At 42.3% G+C, this 16,450-nt stretch overlaps 1 protein-coding gene across 4 annotated transcripts in view; it reads left to right on the top strand.

Annotated features, from left to right (window-relative positions):
• Psd3 (pleckstrin and Sec7 domain containing 3) overlaps positions 1 to 16,450 on the top strand; it is a 564,781-nt gene that overhangs the window by 22,462 nt on the left and 525,869 nt on the right. For 3 of the 4 annotated variants that reach the window (XM_058580395.1, XM_046447763.2, XM_058580398.1), the window contains one exon: positions 104 to 240. The exons of the other annotated variant lie outside the window; for it this stretch is intronic. The gene's annotated coding sequence lies outside the window, so the exon portion shown is untranslated. The remainder of the gene's footprint in view (positions 1 to 103; positions 241 to 16,450) is intronic. 4 annotated transcript variants of the gene reach the window in all.

The following is a 16,450-nucleotide window of genomic DNA, read 5'->3' as shown; positions in this document are numbered from 1 at the left end:
GGAGACTGTGGGGCAGCCTGGTGGTAGGGGAGCAGGGAAAGGGCCGGGTAATTGAGAAATGCTAAACCCTGTGAAACGACTTACTGCTACTTTTATTTACCAGTGATACAGATTATGGTCTGAGCAATACAGAGGGCAGAAAGGAAAGAGCAGATTTATACACTCGTGGTTGCGATTGCCACAAATAGAAGCTACAACGCCTGGCATCCATGAGACTGTAGCAAAGGACACAGATTCTGGGTGAGTAAAGGGACACAGTCACCTTGGCTGCAAACTTCAGGGGTGCCAAAAGATGAGGGATAGTTTGACAAACGTAAAATTTATTGAAGGGAGCGGCAAAAACCTCAGTGATCACTATTATCTATCTTGATGCCTGAAGTCTTATCTTGATGCCTGAAATTTTGTGTCCTGGGCAAGCGCCTCATGCACCTCACCCTGGTTCCAATCATGGACTCTCTAAATAAACTGGACTAATGAGCAGAGGTGACATAATCTACTGCAAACAGGGTTATAGATATATTTGGTGCTTCTCTGATTCAAATTGTGTTAAACAGGTTGTAGAAATCCAGAAAAAAAGGAAAAGGGATTTTTTTTTTCCTAAGGCATATCAATGAGCAGCATCTAAGATTAAGCAACTCAATTAAAAATATTTCTGTACACCAACAATGTGCTGGGCACGTGACATGCTGGGGATGCAAAGATGTGGACATGTTCTCCCTGTTCCCACTTTCTGCCTCCTGCCCTGTACCCTGGGAGGCTGGCCTCCACCAACAGGTTCCCTGGCCTTCTGGCTTCTGTTTAGAATGGACCAGGTGACAGGAGTTCCTCACCAGGGGATCTGGTGGCCTGGCAGCCCTGTCTGTGACTCCAATGGGTTTCAGGAGCTATTCAGGCCTGGAGGTGGTCAACAGGTGGAGGACAGTGGGGGTGAGCAAAGAGGGAGGGAGGCAAGTGTATTTATTTCATTTTCCTAAACTGTGTTCACATCTTTGTAAACAGTCTCTTAATTCTCTCCAAATTAATAACTGAGGGTACTAGGACCCTAATGGATGAAGAAGGTATTATACACATACACATACACCATCAAGGACCCACTTCTTAGATGCAGAGAGGGATTATAAAGAGTTAACTGCACCATAAAGTCAAAATAGTAAAGGCCTATGTCCTCAGGAGAGATCCAGGACATCTTCCTTGGAAAGGTTGAGATGACAAGAGGCAGAGTCATCTCCACCCACAAGGTAGCATTTGAGCCATTGGGGATGTGGGAGGTGGTGGGACTTCTTGGCATCTTTACAGGCCTCAAGACCTGAGAACCCTGGGCAGTGTAGGAGGAGATGGTGGCACAGGCTCAGGCAGAGAAAGGAGACTCCCGAGAGCCCATAGCACTAGGGTTCCTGCTATTGCTGTTTTGGAATAAGGTATGCAGTGAAATGGTCCATGAACCTAAGTGGGAAAGCTGGGGTTTCAGTCCTGACGTTCTCACTACCTGCGTGGACATGGGCAAGTTTCCGAAGCGCTCTCAGCTTCAGCTGCCCTGTCCTTCATTTCCTCTTGTAGGATTGCTACAAGGTTGACAGCAAAGCCGTGTAGTGAGCATGCCTCAGGACTGAGGCACCTGTGGATCTTAAGGTGCAGGTAGAGAGGGAGCAAGATTAGTCACAAATTGGTAATGACTGAAGCCAGATGACAGGGCCATGGGACTTCCTTACACTGTTTGCTCTACTCGTTGCCGCAGTCTGGCTGGGCACAATCAGGAGCCACTTGTCAAAAGAAACTAACTTTATTTTTAGAACCACACACGCCAAACAAAACAGCCTCTCAGGAAAAACCCTCAGAGCCTCAACTGCCACCACCGGCTTTCCACAAGCCTCTCTCTCCCACACAAGCTTCTCCCCACCTCCCACAATCCTCCTGCTCTTGAGGCCGATTAGCTGGGTCACGTGGGCGGAGCCAAAAAAAGTCCCCCAATGAGCAGCTCCGTGGTCTGAAAGGGCAGGGAAACAGCCCAATGAGCATCACCGCAGAGGAGCCAATCAGCTAGATGTTGCTGGGGCCGAGGAGCCAATCAGCTAGATGTTGCTGGGGCCGCTGTGAGCCAATCATCAGTCGGCAGCTGGAAGTTTGCTGGCAGCTGGAAGTTTGCTGGGGCCCCTTCGGCTGTGGCTCTCAACAACTCGTGGGTACAGAATGCAATTTATTTTGAAACAGTTGACTTTTAGAAAAGTTGCAAAAATCACACAAAGAATACCTGTGCCCCCTTCACCCAGGTTCTCCAAGTGTCAGTAACTTGCCCTTCCTGCTTTCTCACCTTCTGCATGTGTGTTGTAAGTTTACTGAATAAGTTGCAATGACGACTGTTACCCCTATGAATGTATCTTTCCTACAAATTAATTTTCTTAAATACCCATAGTATGTTTAACAAAAATCAGGAAATTAACACTGCTGTAATCCATATATCTCATTGAAATGTCACCACATGTCTCACTGATTTCCTTGACAGCTAAAGAAAAATACTTTTTTTTTTCCTTCTGGTCTAGAATCCAATCCAGGAACACACATTGCCTATAGTATTAGTCTGTTTAATCTCTTTAGTTTCCTTAAATATGGAATGGTTCCTAAATCTTTCATAGTCTTTTATTGCCTCACCTTTAAAAAAAATTTATAGAGCATTTTTAATGTCCCTTAATTTAAATATTTGTCTAAGGCTTTCTTTTAACTAAATTTAATTAGCAGGACCAAAGAGGTGCTATGTATCCTTCTCAGTGAATTATATCCAGATTTGCACCATATCTGTTTTTCGCTTTATTTCATTAGTGACAAATTTTACTTGACTAAGGTTATTTATCCCAGTGGATTTCTTTGTTATTAATAAATATCTTGTGAGGAGATAATTTATTTCTTGTTTTTTTTTTACATTTTTAAGACAATGCAAATTTAAAATTTGAATAGGCAATCACATTTACGACTATGAAGCTCAGAGAAGCGCTATAAGATAGTGTGGTATATGGATGATCGATGGAGTAGGTTGGAGAGGAAATAGTAGGTAAGGAAATACAGGCAGCTTTTTGCAGAAATCTCTTACAAATTTTGGTTGTGATAAACAGTGAATAATGGGATTGGTAATTGACTGAAAATATAGGTCAAGAGAGGCTTTTTTTTATTTTGGGAGATATGCAAACATTATATTATACTGATTGGAATGATACAGCAGAGAAGGGGAATAACCTAAAGAGTGAATGATCAGAGGGTGTTTTCAGGACACCCTGTACCGATCACTGGCTTCCAACCCAAGCTCTACCTTTTACAAACTTTGTGACTTGGAGAAGTTTTGAACTCACTATCATTTGATATCTTAGAATTGGTTTATCTCATTGAGCTGAATTCTAAGGAGTTGCCAGTTCTTTCATCTCTTTCATTGATGTGGATCTATTGTTTAACCCATCTTTAGAGTTTTTAATTTCAATCATATTGAATATTTAAAAATAAATATGTGCTGGGCACGATGGCACACGTCTATAATCCCAGTGGCTCAGGAGGCTGAGGCAGTAGGATTGAGAGTTTAGAGCCAGTTTCAGCAAAAGCAAGGTGCTAAGCAACTCAATGAGAACCTGTCTCTAAATAAAATACAAAAAGGGGTTGGGGATGTGGCTCAGTGGTCGCCTGGGTTCAATCCCTGGTATCAAAATAAATAAATAAGTATGTAAATATTTTACTAAATTTGAATATTTAAATTATGTTGAGATTCCCCCTTTTATATCGTCCCAATCTTTCATGTTTTCTATTCCCTCTTTTAACTTTGTAATTATTTAAAGATAGTTATTTCATATATCCCGTCTACTATTTCAGTTGGGTGGGGAGCACACATTTTCCTGTATATTTATATCTACTGATTTCCCCATAAGGGTGTGTGTGTGTGTGGTTTGTGAATTTTTCTGTGAGCTCATCTTCAGAAGTTGTTTGCTTCTGTGGGTGTCCCAGGAGCCTTGGTAGGAAAATGTCCCTGCAGATTTGTTTTGCATTTTCTTCTGCCAAATGTTCCATGGATTTTGTAGGTCTAGAAACCATTTTTAGATTAATTTTACAGCTATGATTCCATAAATTAGGACTCTATACTTACGAGTGGTTCAGGATTGGAATTTCGTTTCTTTTAGAAGGATTTTCTGGTTTGTTTATTTGAGTTTCATTTTTAAATGGCATCCTAACCAGAGACATGCTAGTGGTAGAGTTTTTAAACTTCTTCTCTCCAGGAGCTTAGTTGTTTCTTAGTTTCATTCCCCTACTTTGCTGAAGCCTAAGACCCACCACAATATTCACTTGGGAGCAATGAAGCCTCGTGCTTTTGGCTCTATGTTGAGATCCTGTGTCCTCCAGGGACATAGCGTGGAAGCCTGCTACTCTGCCCAAGGCCTGCCTTGCTGCTGCTGGAACCTAGACCATCCAATTGTTCTTTCAAATTGGCCATGTGTTTACAATTTAATGTTTGTGGAAGGGTAGGGGTCTATTTTAGTTTAAATATCTATGTGGCTATAACCAGAGCTTTGCCCCTTAGTACAGGTGCATATAGAGTTAGATACTGTAAAAGGACCCAGCATGGAGATGTTCCTGAAGAATCCGCAAGTCATCCTTTTCTCTAGACTCCTGGCCAGGCTGGTTCAAGAGCTGTGTTCCTGGAATGCACCTCATCAGAGTCCTGGTAGAATTGCTTTTCTTGAATTGTATTTGGCACAATCTCCTCCATTTATAGAGGCAGGTTTTATGAGAAACAACTCTGTGAACCCTCTCCTCACCTTGACTGAAAGGAAAGTGTTGAAGATTACATTATGCTTTTCTATCAGCATTATTTCCAAGGAACTGAATAGTTCTTATTTTATGGAAACTCTGACCGAGTAACTACTAATGTTCTCCTTGAAAGGACTGTCAGTTGTGACCAACTTCTAATAGGAATGTAGGAGTCCCCCACCCACCCCTATCCCCACAGTACTGGGGATGGAACCCCAGGGCCTAGTGCATGCTAGGCAAGGGCTCTACCACTGAGCTACCTCCCCAGCCATCAACATAGGGTTCTTGGAATGCATCATTGGATTCTCACCCCATTCTCAACACTGTATTATTACACTAAGATTATGCTTATTTTCTCTTTTAGTCTCATGTATGTTAAATATATGTTGCTGGATCAACATGGACCTTCCAGTCAAGCCAAAGTTACTTCATGTATAAAGAAAACAAATGGCCAAAGTCCCACACCAGAAAGGGCTTCTGTCCTTGTGGGAGGAGAGAGGCCTGATGGTGTCCGGCCTCTCCAGCAGCCTGTTCATGATTCCTGGTCTTCACCCCCAGCCAAGTCTAGGAAGTAATAAGACAAAGAAGGAAGCTCAAAGGGCAGGCACTGAACAAACATGTCCCTCCCGGAAAGGAGACAGGAAAATCTTAGCTTTCTGCTGATATGAAATTCCACTTCTCTTAGTTTCATCTGTGCCTTGTGCAGTCTTTGGAAGAAAGAAGATGGTGGCCATCGTGTTGTCAAAAATCCCTAGGTGCCTTGATAGGAAGAGAGAAAGGCACCAGTAGGAAGCAGCCAGGTTGACATGGATTTGATGGCCCTCTGCAAAGTGACAATGCCCTGGCAAGGCAGGGAAGCTTCTCCTAGCCATGCCTGGGCCTCTACCGGGCAGAGCAAGGTCAAGGTCAGCCTGGGGTGTAGCCTGACACCAGAGTCTGACTCATTCCTGCCCCTCAGCTGGCTTTCACCCTGAGAGGAATGTCAGAGCAGGTTCAGGGTTCCCTAAATGCAGGTGAAGAATATCCAGTTTCATAGCTTATGTGGAAAAGGACTCTATTGTCACCTGAGCTTTGACGGAGTGCTCTAGGAGCCCTCTGACTGCCATCCCTGAGCTACAGAGCCACTGGATCCTGAAACGCATGAGAAGGCCGATCTCACGACCCCAAACTAAAGGGAAACAGGAACAGAACCTGCCAGTACAGGTGGCCAATGGGTCAGAGGCTGACAGGTCCCTACATAGCTTTAAGACTAATCTGTCTACAGAACCTGGGACCAAGTACCACAGAGAATGAGCTAAGGAGGGGCCTCTAATTCCCACAGAACTTCAGGTCACAGGTCTGGGAGTTCCGTGGACTGGGTTCCATCCCCACTCTGAATTAGATAGCTTCTCTAGTCTTAGCATCCCCACAGTTAAAATGACACAGTTGTGTGAAATGAACTCACATTCCCTGAAGCCAGAGGGCACAGTTCTAGTCTTGAGTCCCAGAACCTAAGGGAGTGGCACTTCATACACAGGTTCCTAGGCCCAGCTTACACTGGCATCCTTTAAGAGAGGAGCAGAAGCACTCACCTCCAAGACTCCGGAGCAGTGTCCAGATGCCTGGGAGAGCTGGGATTCTGATGAGGTCCTGGCTGGTTGACCTTTAGCTGTCATCTAGGAGAGTTTTGCAAATGGCAGACAAACTGTGGCTTGTTTATCCTATACCACAGCAGGCATCACTAATTGATCATGATATTTCCCTTAAAACTCTTCTCAACTCTAAGCCCCAAGCAGACACTATTCATGAATTAGAGTAAGATTTCTGGGTGAAACTTGTCAACCCTGCTCTCGTTCCTCTCTTTCCAGTTTGACATTCTTCATTGTGTAGCATCAAAATTAATTAGCTTTCATGGGAAATTCAGCTATCCCATGATGTGGCCATATTTTAATTGGGGCAGCAGCAGTCTTTGTATTTCAATATTACATTAATGAAGAAGTTTGTCCTCCTAATTTAGCACTGGATAAATAAAGATGCAGTTACCCCAGAATCAATTATGGCATTTGGAGAAGAGAAATAGTCAACATGTGTCTGGAAGAAGCATAGGCCAGTTACTCATGACACTGGGGGATGATATTGTTTCTCGGTTCTGAGTAATGGTGTTCCTTTTGTCTCCTTGGGGAGCTTTCCATAACCTAATAGAGTTTCACAACAGTTAGCTCTAATTATCTTTGACTTAATTTAATTCATTTGGTTTAATTTAGATTGCTTTGCACCAGGGTATGTTATTAACCCTTATCCTTGCAAACGCACATAGAAATTATTAAAAGGCGGCTCTAACATTCCCTCTTCAAACTGGGTTCAGAATTCTTCTGGGTTGGTATTACATAATCTCCTCTGATGTTTTGATGCTCTTCCCAGAATTATTTCCAAGTTATCCACATTGTGATAAATGCACTCGAAAAACCATAATAACATCTTCTACTGGTGAACTTTTTTTCTGTTACTGTAAACATACAAAGTCTGAGGGGGTTCCTGATTTCCACTCTTTGCCACCTAGAATTTTGCCTGGTAAAATTGTATTTGCATTTTCATGATTTTTTTACACACTCAAAAATGTTTTTTTTCCCAAAACTCACAGAGAGGATCAGAGAAGATAAGAACTAGGGAGTACGATGGAGGAAACCTGGGCTATCGTAAAAAGCCAAAGGGAAGGCACGTGTTCTGTTGGATGCAGCAGACCACCTGGAAGAAATTGAGGCAGCCAGGCTTGGTGGTGCGTTCCTGTAATCCCAGCAGTTTGGGAGGCTGAGGCAGGAGGATCTCTAGTTCAAGGCCAGCCTTAGTAATTTAGCAAGGCCCTAAGCAACTCAGTGAGACCCTGTCTCTAAATAAAAACTGAATGAATAAAAAGGGCTGAGGATGTGGCTCAGTGGTTAAGCACCCCTGAGTTCAATCCCTGGTTACCTTCCTCCCCTGAAAAAAAATATGAGATAGACAAAGGATTTGACAACAGGGTTTCTTGACCCTGATGATGAACACTGCTGAATAAGGGGGAGGAAAGGGCTGAGGATGTGGCTCAGTGGTAGAGCATATGAGAAGCCCTGGGTTCGATCTCCAGCACTGCCAAAATTAAAAAAAAAAGAAATTTAAAGGGGTAGCTTGGAGGTCAGAGGTGCCCTGTGTAAATAGGAAGCCCAGTGGGTGGGCAGGGCATGGACGTTGGTACAGGAGAGAACTGAGAAACCTGAGCATGTCCTAGAAAACTGGCCCAGGGCCAACCTATGGTAGAGGCTGACTTATTGTGGAACTAATAAAGCTGGCATTTCCAGGCCCTTCATGCTCATGAACCTCTTCCAAGATCCTGGGAAGAGCCTTAGCAATGTGTTTACATGGTCAGATGTTCTTATAAAATATATGGAAAAAATTTTAAGGTATGAGCATGATAGGTCAAGACCTCTGTCTCTGTCCACTCCCATGTGCCCCCATCCTCCTCTCTCACATTCACTGTTCAGAGTGTGCACAGGAGTTTTAAGGCTCGAAGAGGACATGAAATTGGAGATATATTTTGTTGATTTTAGTGAGTTATGAGGTTCATAGACACTTTTGTGTAGGTTTAAGATATTGCTGGCTGTCCCAGTGTGGGGGTAGAGCCTAGGATACTGCTGTGTCCCCCGGGGCCAACTTTCCATGTTGTGGTATAAAAATGCAGGGACAGAGGTCAATGTTGTGGTAAGGATGGATCCTGCAGCATGGCTCTGGCATAGCTGGGTGGTGGGGGAGAATCTAGGATTTAACACGCCAAGACAGAAACTGATATGTCTTGGCATGTTAATTCTTCCTACAATTAGACTTGTAAGATGATAGCCAAAGGATTCTATTTTCAATTCACCTGGTCAAAATGGAAGTGCTCTTCTGTCCGGGATAGATACCACAATCCCTCATATGGAATAATAAAAGCCACACACAATCTTTTATAGGAAGTCAGTGGATGAATTGAGCAGACTTTCTGTGTGTGCAGGGTACAGACCTCTCCCAGACCTACAAACAGGGAGTACATCTCTGTATCAAGTTATACACTTTATGCATCTTAACATATCACTTGTGTCTCAGAATGTATTAATATGTCTTCTTCTAAAAAATGTCTGGTAGGTCCAGGGGAAACAGTGTGGAAAATAGTCACCAACACAATTGATCTGATGGTACAATCCCTGAGTTCTATCACTAAACATTTGTCAACCTGTGTATCAGAAGAGTGATCATAACCATTTAAAGAATGCATTCCAATGGCTCTCGTGTGTGCCGTGGTTTCCAATTCATTTAGAATATTTCTTCAGATTTATTGTTCATACTAAAACTCAAAGCAAAAAGAAAGAAGTACCCTAGTGGAACCTAAACTATAAACTGAGACTAGCAGAACTTAAGATGTCAAAGAGTCTCCTACATTTTACAGCAGAAGTTTTAAAAAATAAAGATAATGAAAATGACATGGAAGACTTTGAAAATTTGAAGGTCATGATTTGAAAATGATGAAGGTCAGTTTTGAAAGAGAGAGGGAAAAAAATAGAAGAAATATTAAAATAAACATAGTAAAACACAATTTGTATCAGCAGTCCACAGGCCAACAGCAGCTTCATTTTGATAAATTCACTGGTATATACTGTGGTCTCTTTTATAGTCTTTTATATCATTTGCTGAAAATATAGTGTTTTCCCCCAAAATTAGCAGTGGTAAGGATGTATCCTGTAGCATGGCCCGGGTGTATCCAGTAACATTTACAGAAAATCAAACATAATATGTAAGCACAATTTTTTAAAGATATTTTTAAAATAGGTATTCTGGGAAAAAATTTTTCAAATGATCAGACTCTTGCACAATTCTGGCTGGCCTGTTCCAAGCCAGCTCATGCCGGTTGTTTTGTAAGCTCTTTTCAATGACACAGACACTACTTAGGTCAGTTTTAAGTTGGATGAATCTGTTGAGAACTTTCAAAAGTCATAAGGCGCAGAAGGCTATTTGCTTGGAGCACATATTGATCAAATAAAAATGTCTTGAGGAACAACAAAATACAGTATTGATTTGATTGATCAAAGGAGTAGTGTTCAGTGGAAAGTTTACCTTCCCCGTGTCGCAATGAAAAGTGGCTTTCTTCACATAATGGAAGTTTCAAGGGAATCCTTAAGTTAATTTCTAAAAACAATTTATCCTTGAGTAATTGGAAATTTTAAATTAAAGTGATTTTCTTTTTCTTCCGAAACAGTTTATAAAATAGGATCCAAAATGTTTTAGAGAATCAAATAAATCAGACACCACTCTATGGTTGTAAATTCTATCTTGGACATGACAAATACTTACCAGTTGGCAATGACTGTATTTTGCTCTTGTAAAAGAAAAAACCCTGTGCATCATCCTTAGCTTTTTTGCCAATTGAAAACCATCTACTTATGACTTTATTCAGTAAAGTGAAGCAAGTTCCCATTGTATGACCACACAGTCCTTCTGAAAGGGGAATAAAAGGCTGCAGAGCTCTTTTCAGAACATGAAGCATTACATTTCCTGAGCCCTTCCAAGAGAAAGCTGCTCCACTCCCTCTGAAGGACTGAAAATGTTGATTTCTGCAATATTTCCACAACAATTAATATGTTTGCTTCTCAGTTTTGTCAAATACAACAAAAATACAATATGAGCCACATGAAAATGTGCTAAGTAGTTATATTTAAAACAAGGAAAAAGAAATAGTAGAAATTGATTTGGGATATGTTTTATGTAATCAATAATAATCTACTTTAACCTTTAAAATCACTTCTTTGTGTGTGTGTGTGTGTGTGTGTGTGTGTATCCAAGTGTATTAAATGTGTATTTCATGCCACGGTTGGTACATCATTCTCCCCAGTCACATTGTAAGTGCTGAGTAGTCACCTGCGGCTAGTGGTTACCATGCAGGACAGTGCAGGTATTGCAGTGTGTTTTTAACACATTTGCCAACTGGGGTTTCCCTCTGTTGGATGTAATGCAATGCAACGTTCTGCCCACCTTAAAGTTGTGCAATCCTTGCAGATGGAGTGCCAGCAAATACTGAGTTCAACTTGCTGCAAGGCCAGATCATGGAAGGCCACCTCTGGGCCTGAACCTCCCCTAGGTTTCTGGAGGAGCCACAAGTAATAGAAATTGAAAAGCACAGGTTACTTGTGCCCCAGAGGAGAGGTAGGCCCATGGGGGCACCCAGGAGAGCTGGTGACTAGGCAGCTGAGTCAACCTTCACTCACAAATTGCACATAACCAAAGCTTGCAAAGCTATCCAGGAGACACCTGAACCTCATGGGGGAAGGAGGAGATGCTGAGGAAATAACCAACTTTACTGAATGACAATAATGGCGCTCCAGGGCCCACTTGGTGCCTTGTATAGCTATGATAATTCACTGAGCCTCAGAACAAGATATTGCTCGTGAATCTTTATCCTGTGTTTATAGATAATTCCAGTAAAGCTCAGCTAAGTGAGGATTTGGATGCATATAACACAGTGAGGAGTGGAATCAGAAATTGGGTGCAGGTCTGTGTTGCTTCAAAGTCTCTGCTCTCCAGACGGCTCCATAACACCCCTTCCCCCCAGTAACACCAACGGAAAGCCATTCTACTAGACTTTATTCAATAAAATGTATAATTTTACTTAGAAATGATATTGTACTTGGGATCTCAGAAATTAAAGACTCAAAAATTATTCCCACACAAAATTATCATACCCCCAATTTGGGCATTGCCTAAAAATCTAGGGTTCTCAATCCCATCATGCTTTTGATCAAGAGTGTCCTGGGATATAGGAATTATCCTCTGTCAGGTGCAAACAATTGCAACAGTGGCTGCTTAAAGGGCTTTATAAAGATTCCTCATATACTCTGGTTTCTAGAAACATCTTCTGTCATGGGAGCAGGGACCACCTACGTTGTTCAGTATTTCTAATTTCCATTTTAATAGTACAGCTCTGGTTTCCTTCAGACTTTAAATGGATGGGGTTTATTCCTTCATATTACCATTTTTCTCTCTGGTAGGTGTACTTACTAAGTAGGAAGTGAGACCAAAAGCTCAGGAAATGAATCTCAGTCTGAATGAGTGGCCTCCAAATAATTGAAAGCTGATTGTCTCTTCCTAAGCTTTCATTTTCTGAGCATTTTCATTTGCATGTTGATTTTCTTTAAGTATCATATCAATTCATCATTAAAAAAAATCATCATTTCCCACATAACCTTCATTATTATCATAGAGTTTTATCTTCCTTAGCAGGCTACCCGTGTTGTTTTACTCACAAATTACACACAACCAAACAATTAACATTTTATTTTCTTTGTACATCAATCAAAACTGATTGAAAAATAAAGTCAGGAGTCTTCAGTGTGGCCATTAAGCTAGTGTTGGCTGGTCCATTATTGTCTGTGTCACCTGGAGTCAGACATAGATTCTGGGAAGCCATACTGTTTAGTTCCAGGCCTTCCATATGTTAGTAGCACAGCCAAGAACTGGCCTGGGTCTTGCCCCTGGGGTGCCTTCCTCCAGTGAGCACGGCTCAATTCCCAGGGCATGGAGGGGAGGTTAGGCTCACAGACAACTCCAGAGGCGTGGATAGCAGATAATGAGCTTCCCCTGTCCTAATGATGGTGTATGATAAACACCGTCAACATTTATTAAACATTAATAGGCACCAGGTCCCGTGCCAGGTGTCCACCAACGTGAATCATCCCACACAATCCTCACACCACCCTGTGAGGTAGGTCTAGTATTTTTCCCAACTTTCTCCTGAGAAAATGGAGGAGAGAGATTAAGTAACTAACTAGCATGTGTAGAACTGGGTCCGGGTGCAGCTCTGGGATGACAGAGCTGTAAGCCCTGTGTCATATCAATGACAGCCACCAGCTGAACATGCATCTTAAAATGAACACACATCAAAAATGGCAAATGTGTCTATTGCCAACAATTACCTATTTCAGGTCAACCTCACCATCTTTAGAGATCTTACTCCCAGTAGATTTTTCTCAGGAGCTTATTTTCACACTTGAGTGCTGTTGTTTGAGATAAATAACCTTGAACATTCCTCTATCAATGCAAAGACTCTGGTATTAAAAATCCGGAGTTTAAATAGAAGCTGTGCAACTTACCAGCTATGCACTTAGCAACTATATCAACCTGGGCATCCTTAACTGTCTGAGCCCTGGTTTCTTCCACTCTTTTTTTAAAAAATAATTTTTTAGTTGTTGATGGACCTTTATTTATATTTATTTATATGTGGTGCTGAGGATCGATCCCAGGGCCTCACACATGCTAGGCAAGCGCTCTACCACTGAACCACAACCCCAGCCCCTTTTTCCACTCTTAAGTGAGGATTTTAATAATGTCTACCTCATAGGATTTTCATAAATATTGACTAAAATGATGACTATAAATGTTCAGTTTAGCTTAGCACATAGTGAAACCGCTCTATAACCATTAACTGTTGTTCTTTTTATAGACACAGTTTTATTGAGCACCTGTTATGTCAGGCACTCTTACTCAGTGTTAGCTCTAAAATTTTTCTGTAGGAAGAGAGAGGGTAACATTCCAGCGGTGGGGAGAAGAGTGGGCAGACATATCTCAGAGCTGCCTTACATTCTAAAATATATCAATTGTACATCCCGAAGACATGTGAGCCTAGACTGACGGAATCCACAGAGGGGCTTATGCCACTTCTGAACCATCCCTGTGGCCATACCCCAGTTTCTCTAGGCAATACACACACATATCTATGTGTCCGCCATTGTGCTAGAGAAGATATGGTTTGATGTTACCTTTGAGAACTTACCCACCCAGCTGGAAACATGACCAGCTGCACACGTGTTTCACCCAGTTGGCCCAAGGAAGAGGAGGCCAAGGAAGCTTCTGGATCTGGACCCAATTTCACTAACACCACATTTGAGCTGGGACTTGTAAGATATGGAAGATGGTCAAGCACAAAACACAGCCAGGGCTCTCCGAGCAGAGAGAAAAGCAAGAGCAATGAAAAGACCCAAGCCCACAATTAAAAGGAAGTGGTGTTGGGGAACGGCCTAGGAGTCAGAGTGAACGTGGTTTGGTAGGGGTGGGAAATGATCCTATAATGATGGGTGACCCCAGACCGACTGCAAGGCTAAGGCATTTGGAGCTCATCATGTTGATAATGGCTAGCCCCCGATGGTTTTGAAACAAGGAGATAACATGACCCAATCTTCATTTCAGGGAGATAAAAGGATCAGAGCATAGCGCCCACTGAGAGGGCTTCTCCGATTCTATTACTCAGAATGTGCTAGATTATGCTGCAATAATAAGCGCCAATCACAAAAGCTTCAAGTATGTTCATTTCTCTCTCACACTACGTGTCCCACAAGGGTCGGCAGTGGTTCTGCTCCAGCTCTGGCCACACCTGGATGAAACACAGGCCCCTGGTCAGCAAGAGAGGCCAGAACTGGTCAGTAGATTTGACTCACCGCAGGAGAGTCAGGATGGTTGTCAGGATGTTTGGTGAGCCTCGCCCTCTGCCACACCACTCACTAGGAGAACTTAAAACTGTCTGGATGGCGCTAAGAGACCTTGGCAGGGTGGGGTTAGAACCTGTAGAGCTCAGCCAAAGCAACTGGCTGAAACTGGAGAAAGCAATATTCATAAAAGGTGTCCTTCTTTTTATCCCGTTGCTGCTCAAAGGTGATTGTCAACTCACCTCTGTTGAGGCAGTTGTGGATAATGACAAAGCTGCTGCAGTTTCTAGGTCTGGCCAGGTGCAGTGACACATGCCTATAATCCCAGTGACTCGGGAGGCTGAGACAGGAGGATCATAAATTCAAGGTCAGCCTCAGCAACTTAGAGCCTGTCACAGAATTTTAAAAATAGGTAAAAACTTAAGGCTGAGGATGTAGCTCAGCTGCATAGTGCCCCTGGGTTCGATCCCCAGGACTTAAAAAAAAAAAAAAATTCTAGGGATGGTATGTAGAGACCCAAAGCGATGGCTATGTGTCAACCTCAACTATTCAGGAGTGTGGGTCCCTCTGTACCCCTTCCCCTTTCTACCTCTCTGTTCTATCTATGGACAAAATTAACTAGATGACCTCTAGGTGAGGGAGAGAGAAAAAAGAAAAAGGAAGAAGAGAGAGAAAAGAAAAAGGGAGAAGAGAGAGACGGTGGCCACGCTGGATAAATGGTAGGAATATATGACAATGGTATTCAGAGGTAGTAGGACTCACCTTTTCCCTCTCCAATTACTTCCTTCCTTCTGTTTTGCATTTGCTCATTTTAAAATTCAGTATCATTAGTTTTTATCACTTAAAGGCAAATTGTGCATTTGAAACAAAAATCAGAAATTTTACTATTTACTCTGTCAACCTCCATGACAGAGAGATTGACCCCTCAAGTTTTAATTTCTTTAATTTTTTTTTACCCTACACAAGTGAAGAACAAAAGATTAGCAAAGAATTCTCTCAATTTCTCTGTGAAACTAATAATAGACACAGTCAAGGAACTTGGAAGCCAGAGTGTGGACAACTGCCCAGGTCAAGCTGGGAGGAGGGGCTCCGGGGCACTGGGTGACACCTGACCTTGGAGACTATGGGGCAGAGTCACTTCTACCAGAATGGAGGCTGAGTGGGGACATAGCAGAACCAGAACAGGACTATGCTTCCTTTCCTAGGCCTGCATTTCTTCCCATATCTGCAGGGCCAGGTCAACATCTGACTTCTCCAACCATCTCCATCTGTCCATGACTTAATAATTAAAAGTTACTTTTCATTGTTAAAAATGACTTAATAATTAAAAGTTACTTTTCATTGTTAAAAATGACTTAATAATTAAAAGTTACTTTTCATTGTTAAAAATCTTAATATGGTCGGGTATCCCTTTAATGCTTGGGACCAAAAGTACTTCAAATTTCAGAATGTTTTAGATACTCAAAACACCTGCATATTCATCATGAGATACCTTGGGGATGGGACTCAGACCTAAACACAAAACTCATTTATGCTTTATACACACCTTATACACATAGACTTGTCATATGGGGTCAGATGTGAGTTTTTCCTTTTGCGGTGTTATGTAGGTACTCCAAAGTTTGAGATTTTGGAGATTTTTGAATTGGGGGTTTTCAGATTAGGGTTGTTCAATGTATACTTTTGAAAAAGAAAACCTTCCTGTAGACAAAGTGGATATCGGCTGTCTAATATCCAGCACTGTGTCTGTTGCTAGCAGCAGGGGGCAATGTTTTCTGAGCAGACATAAAGATGGGCACTGGAAGGACCAGAAGTTTGGGGTTTTCATGGAACTTATTTCCCTGTCTGAAACCAGCCAGGATGGCAACTTGTGGTTACGTCACCACGAACATTCCTTCCCTCTGCATCATTGGAAAGGTTACTCAAGTGTTCTGACTGTCCAGCTGTTTCCAATCAAGTTAAATGAAAACTAAAAAACATGCTCTGGACTGAACCCACGCCACCCCCTACAGCCATTATTCTTGCTCAAGCAGCCTGGGCCAGTGGAATTTTCTTGTTACCTGTTTAGGGTGTGTGCATTGCATTTCCAAGAGAAGGAAGTTACCAAGTGCTGCCCATGAAGCCGATCTGCTCTCTTCTCTCTAAAGCCCCCTGTTTTTTTGTAGGTCTGGCTAGAGGGATCAGTGCCTGGCTGGCTATTTGGTCCCATCTGGTGT

This window comes from Marmota monax, unplaced genomic scaffold, assembly GCF_021218885.2.
Source record: "Marmota monax isolate L192 unplaced genomic scaffold, Marmota_monax_Labrador192_F-V1.1 WCK01_AAM20220418_F8-fsc00040, whole genome shotgun sequence".
Taxonomy (NCBI): Eukaryota; Metazoa; Chordata; class Mammalia; order Rodentia; family Sciuridae; genus Marmota; species Marmota monax.
Note: the sequence above shows the minus strand (reverse complement) of the source record. Positions and strands in the feature narration are given on the sequence as shown.